A 7,025-nucleotide genomic window follows, 5' to 3' on the forward strand; every position below is an offset into this window, starting at 1 on the left:
ACTCAGAAAAAGAAAAGCAATATAAACCCAAATCAAAAAGGAGGAAAAACGTAACAAAACTGTGTGGTATTGGAAGAGCGATGGACAAACAGAACAATGGAACACAACAGAGAACCCAGAAATTGACCCAAATAGATATGCCTGATGGATTGTTGACAAAGGTTCAAAGGTTGTCATACAAGAAATTCAGTGGAGGAAAGACAGCCTTTTTAACAAATGGTGCTGGAGCAACTGGACATCCATAGGCAAAAACCTTGACCTAAGTTTCACACTTTAGACAAAATTAACTCAAAATGGTCATGGACTTAAATGTAAAGTGTAAAACTATAATGTTTTATTTAAAAACTAATATTTTATAAGAAAATGTTAAGGAACCATTGGCTAGGCAATGATTTCCTAGACGTGTCACCATGATCCATAAAAGGAAAAGTAGGTTGTACTTCATCAAAATTAAAACTTTTTCTCTTAGAAAACCTGTTAGGAGAATAAGCAAGCTACAGAGCAAAAAAAAAAAAAATTTTTTTTGCAAAGCATATATCTGACAAAGGACTAGTATCTAGAACACATAAAGAACTCTCAAAACTCATCAGGAATGAAACCAAGAATCCAATTAGAAATTTGGAAAAGGACATGAAGAGACTTCACCAAAGAGAATAAAGCAGACAGCAAATAAGCACATGAAAAGATATTCAACATCATTAGCCATTTGGGAAATGCAAATTAAAACAACAAATGAGATGTCATTACACACCTAGCACAATGGCTAAAATGAAAAACAGACACCCAAACTGAATCACACTCATACATTGCTGGTGTGAATATAAATGGTACAGTCCGTATGGAAAACAATTTGGTAGTGTTTCAAAAAACTAACATGCAACTATGATATGATCCAACAATTGCACTCTTGGGCATTTATCCCAGAGAAATAAAGACTTAGGTTCACACCAAAATCTGTAAACAATGTTTATAGCTGCTTTATTCACAGCAGTCAAACAATCCCAAAGTCCTTCAGTGGGTGAGTGGTTAAACAAACTGCGGTACATCTGTACCTTGGAATACTACTCAGCAATAAAAGGAAACAAACAACTGACACACAAAAACCTGGATGAATCTCCAGAGAATTATGTTGAATAAAAAAAGCTAATTCCAAAAGGCTACCTACTGTATGATTCCATTTATACAATATTCTTAAACTTATAAAATCATGGAACTGGAGAACCAAGTAGTGATTGCCAGAGGTTAAGGAAAGAGTACTCTGAACTGAGTAGACTGGGTAAAGGTCCTTGAAAGTGGTATCCTTCTGTGTTATTTCTTACAATTACATTGGAATCTACAATTATCTCAAATTAATCTTCAAAGATGAGTAGAAACATTTTCTTTCAAATATTCTCTTTATTTTGTCATTGCTTTATGCTTCCTGTCAGAATAGGAACAATAAATACTGATTGAACGTAGTATGTGACAGATATTTTAATATTACCTCATTTGATGCTCACATAACACTGTGAGGCAAGTAATATTATCCCTATTTTATATTTATAGTACATAAGGCTTAGAGAGTTTAAATAACTTATCCAAGATCACATGGTTGGTTACCAAGTGTCAAAATCAAGATTCACCTGCAGACCTGCCTGGCGCTAAAACTGGTGCTCTTAATGCCATAATATCCTTCAAAGACAATCTATGTTGAGCATCACTTGGCAGCACTTTATTTTGGACTGAGAGCTAGGAGCATGAGATTTTAATTGTGCTTTCCCCTCATCCAGTTGTTTTTCCTTGTAGCTCCTTCCCTACACTGCTCCTCTATGCTCTAGTGCCGATATATTTCTTGCATTCCAGAAGCATCACAGGCAAGCTGAGCTTTTTCTGCTTCACTGACTGACCTGATAAAATCCAATATTTCTTAAAATAAGCTTCTAAATAGCTCATGGAATCATTGTCAGGCACTGCCTGCAGCACCCAGAGTTTGTTCAGTCCTTCTGAATCTCTCAGTGAAAGTAACTGCCTCACCCTTCCCTGCATTCTACCTATTCTCTGATGATTCTGGGCAGTGTGGCAGTGGTTTTTAAGTTATATTAAGAAAATCCATTCATTATCATAATTAACCAAAAACCTTACTTGGGGTGATTCCTCAGCCTGTGATACAAACATCTTGCGTCTGCATGGCTTGGAGATAATAAATTAATTCAATATTGCATGGATACCACAGAACAATTTTTTAGAATTGTCAGCCACACAGGGCTCTATAAAGATTCCAGTAAACAAAAGTCCACACAGACCAGCTATTCTTCAGCAGTAATATCTCCCAGTAAGTCCTGTGGAAGAAACTGAATATACATTAATTTGATTTTTGCCATGTGTTGGGCACTGTGCTAAGTGTTTTAAATGTGTTAAATGATTTAATCCTCCCCAAACCTTCATGACGTGGGCATTCTTACATTTTCATTCTACAGATAAGAAAACACACACGGAGACGTTCAATGGCTTGCCTCAAACCACACAAGAGATGGAGTTTTGAACATAGACAGTCTGATCATGAGCCCAGAAGCTTAACCATAATGTTTTACTACTTCTTCTTTTAGTGAATTTACTTATATTGATACATTCTACTAATTTTCTTCCATGTGCCTTCAGGGATCACTAGAAGGAAGTTGAAGTCAGGAGAGAAAACGGAAGTGAAGAAAGTGTCAGAGAAATGATTTTTTAAAAAACTTTTTTATTTTTCAATAATTCCAAAGTTACGCAAAGCCTGCAAGAATAGTAACTTTAGTATGTCTTCAGCCAGGTTTCCCAATGGTTAACTCTGACACATTGTCTTCATCATTCTCTCTCCCTCCCTCGCACCTCCCTCTCTCTGTCTACATATATATATGTACATGTATGTGTACACTTTTTCTCTCCAAATTAGTTGACAATAGGTTTCAGGCATGATGACCCAGTACTGCTATTCCCTAAAGAAAAGGAAATTCTCCTACATAACCACAAAATTGAGAAGATTAAGATTGAGACCATGTAATCCACAAATGTCATTTAAATTTCATGAATTGTTCCAACAATGTATTTTATAGCAAAGGAAAGTTCAAGACTCATCTGGGGATCAAGGATTACATTTCACTGTCATCTCTTTTCATTCTTTTTCAGTCTGGAACAGTTCCTCAGTCTTTCCTGGTTCATGATCTTGACATTTTTGAAGAGTACAAGATAGCTATTTTTTTAAGAATTCCTATCAATTTTATTTTTTTACTTTAATTTTTTTTTTTTTTTTTTTTTTTTTTTGCAGTACGCGGGCCTCTCACTGTTGTGGCCTCTCCCGTTGTGGAGCAGAGGCTCCGGACGCACAGGCTCAGCAGCCGTGGCTCACGGGCCCAGCCGCTCCACGGCATGTGGGATCTTCCCGGACCGGGGCACGAACCCGTGTCCCCTGCATCAGCAGGCGGACTCTCAACCACTGCGCCACCAGGGAAGCCCAATTTTATTTTACTTATGTTTCCTCAATATTAGACTCAGGTTATGCACTTTTGGCAGGAATGTCACAGAAGTAATGCTGTGTTCTTCTCAGGGTATCTTATCAAGAACACAATGTTGATTTGTACCATTCCTTGTGACGTTAACTTTCATCACCGGGTTAAGGGGATGCCTATCAAATTTCTTCACTATAAAGTTATGACTTTCTCTTTGTAATTAATAAGTATCTTACAGGGAGATCCTCTGAGATTACATAACTATCCTATTCATCATGAAACTTTCACCCACTAGTTTTATACTCTATTGATGTTTTTTGACTAAATAATTACTATGATGTTTGCTTATGATGACTTTCTAATACTATCATTTCTTCTACATTTATTCATTGGTATTACACTATAAGAAAGAGCTTTTCCTTTTCCTATATTCATTCATTCATTTACAGACTCACTGATCCTTATTTTAATCAATTGGTTACGTTAGTCATTATTTATTTTGATGCTCAAACTGTCCCAACTGTCCTTCAAGCTGGCTGCTGTGTCCTTTTGACAAGTCCTCATAATTTTTTATTATTTCCTTGGCTTTATGACAAATCAAGATACTCTGGACTCATCTTGTACCTTCCCGTCTTAGTCCTGGAAATAAACATTTCCCTAAAAAGGCCTGGAATTAAAAATTTCTTTAAGAAGTTTTCTCTTATTTGATAAAGATATTAGAAACCAAGATCTGGGTCCTAGATGTGCTCTTTGCTACTAGGGTTACATTAGCAGACAGAGCTAGAAAATGTACACATATATATACAACACACACACATCTATACACACACACACACACACACACACACACATATACACACAGCTATATCCATGTTTCTCTAGATAGACAGATCCACAGAGAGTTCATGTAATACCTCCATTTCCAATTGAACAACACTCTGTTCATTCTATCTTTCACCCTTTCAGTGTTTGAATATCCTTTCTCTGACAATGAGAAATGTGGCTCCCATTTCTCTTACTATATATTCTGGTCATTTACTGGTCATTTTCCCCACTTACAAACAATGCCTCTTCCACCCCAGCCCCACAGGACTCATTAGCCCAGGCTACCTCCTCAGCCCTGAACACCTCCTCAGCCCAGGACACGCAGTCCTCACAGGAGTATATATTTTTACAGTGAAGCACTGAAAGTAAGTATAATTATGTAAATAGATCAGGGCCTTAGAACTGCATGTTGGTGGAATCTGTGAGCTATGATCCAAGACAATACAAGGTTCAGTGTACATACAAAATATAGAGGAGGTGATCAAGAAAGATTTTATGTGTAATATGACCACTGATCAGCCCCTCAAAATCGTATCTGGCAGAGAAGGGGAGGGGGCAGGCAGAGTGCACAGCATGTGTGCAAAGGTATGGAGGTATGAAACAGATTTTTCTGTTCAGGAAATTGTAAGGAGACAATGTCTGTAGAGATAGCTACAGTGAGATAAAAAGCTCTACAGGTAGGCAGGATACAGGTTTTTTACATGATCTACAAAGAAGTTTAAAAATTATTTAATAGGGAGTGAGGAGCTATTGTCTAGTTTCAACATGGGAGAACCAGGATATCCTTAACATTTTAGAAATGTCACTCTGTCTGCAGCATTGAGATTACAATTTAAATGAGGCTAGACTAACGATGAGAAACAGTTAAGAGACTTGTAATACTCCAGGGAAGAGACCATAAAGGTGGACATAAGACATGTTAACGAGATAAAATCAAAGTTTTACTGGTGATAGAGGTGGGGAGTGTGGAAAAAGTTGAAATGTAGAGGGATATCTACGATTCTCACACAGGAGACTAAGTTCATGGGAGTGATATTCACTGAGAATAGAGAAAAGAGAAAGGGTTTTAGGGAGAAGATGATGAATTCCGTTTGTGATCTGCTGAGTCTACGTTGCCTAATAAATATCCAGCAGGAACCTGAGCAGCAGGTCTGGGGCCCTGAAGATTGCACAAGACCGAAGATAGATTTCTGAGAGTCACCGGTACAATGGTAATAGTGGAATCCACAATAACAGATGACACAACCTAGAGAAGTTTGCTCTGTAAAAAGAGAGGAGAGATAGCCAATGACAGAGCCTGTACACGAAAACATCCAAGGGATGCGCAAAGGAAGTAGGACTTGCAGAAGGGCCTTTAAAGGAATGGTTTGAGAATGAGGCTGAGAAGCAAAAATGTTCACAGCTAAGCTGACGGGAGTTACTTTCCACTTCAAATTACTTCTGGGTAGCTCCCCATAATACAGCGTCCCCAAGTAAATACCTAGACAAACAAAAAGGGAACAAAAATGTACATTCAGCACCAAAAGCTGAAAATTAAAACCAACACCTAATAATACCAGAATCTTTTAGGAATCTCTAATAACTTTATTCCTCAAGAAGCTTCCAGGCCTCACCTTATACTACTGAGGCTCTGAAAGCCTGAGTGGAGACTAATACATAATTCACAATCAGCTCAACTACTCACAAAATACTCTATGAACACTTCTTGCCTGGAAGGTTTTTGGATCCCCTTACATGCATCTTCATCTCATCCATTAGACTGCATGTTTCTTTCATCACTCCACCTGTGTGCCTTTAATGCTCTCTTCTCAAACTTTAATGTGCATTCAAGTCATTTGGGGATTTTGTTAAAATGCAGATTCTGATTGTGGGGGGAGTCCGAGATTCTGCATTTCTAACAGGTGACGTATTACAGCTGATCCAAGGACCACACTGAGTCGCAAGGGTTTAGAGTACTCTGTGCCTTCTCTCGTATCTCTACCTGTATATACCACATCTTCCTGTATACTCTCCCCTCAGTCTCTGTCCATTTTATTACCCTGCTGCTGCCTGTTTCAACCTCCCTATGTTCTCTCCTCCTTTCTCTGATCCACTATGCATCCATTACATTTATTATGGCATTCAATAATGCCACTGTCTTCCTCATTTTATTTTTATCCCAACAAAATTTCTACTCATTCCTTCAGTTTGGCTCAACTTTGCATTAGAAAAGCAAATTGATTAAATTAAGTCACACAAGGGTCTTCGTTTCTGAGCCAATTTATGTCCCTCTTGGGTGTTTGTTCATTCAATCTCTCAGGAAAGGAATTTGGTGCAGGGAGGTTTTCCTTAAGTCACACCAACTGGCATCACTTTCCAAGACCAGGCCTATGGGATAAAAGGAAGAACCTTCCCTGAAAAGGGAAGCATTGCTCTGTTTTTCAAATTTCCCCTGCTCTAATCACTTTCTGGGACTTGAGCCTTGAAAATCCCGGTTATTCAAAAAGAGGCAAGTGAGGATTATTGAGATTACAGTTTACAAAGCCAAAAGTGGGACACAGTGTCATAATGAAACAGAACATCTGAAAATGTGACTCCCTCAGAAAATTCTAGAACCTTGTTTGCAATGTGAAAGTTGAATAGGGGTCCAGACCCAGCTCCTGTACCTGTGGATTCATTAAAAAGTTATTCGAGGGCTTCCCTGGTGGCGCAGTGGTTGAGAGTCCGCCTGCTGATGCAGGGGACGCGGGTTTGTGC

The sequence above is a fragment of the Pseudorca crassidens genome, chromosome 9 (assembly GCF_039906515.1).
Source record: "Pseudorca crassidens isolate mPseCra1 chromosome 9, mPseCra1.hap1, whole genome shotgun sequence".
In the NCBI taxonomy this organism is placed as follows: domain Eukaryota; kingdom Metazoa; phylum Chordata; class Mammalia; order Artiodactyla; family Delphinidae; genus Pseudorca; species Pseudorca crassidens.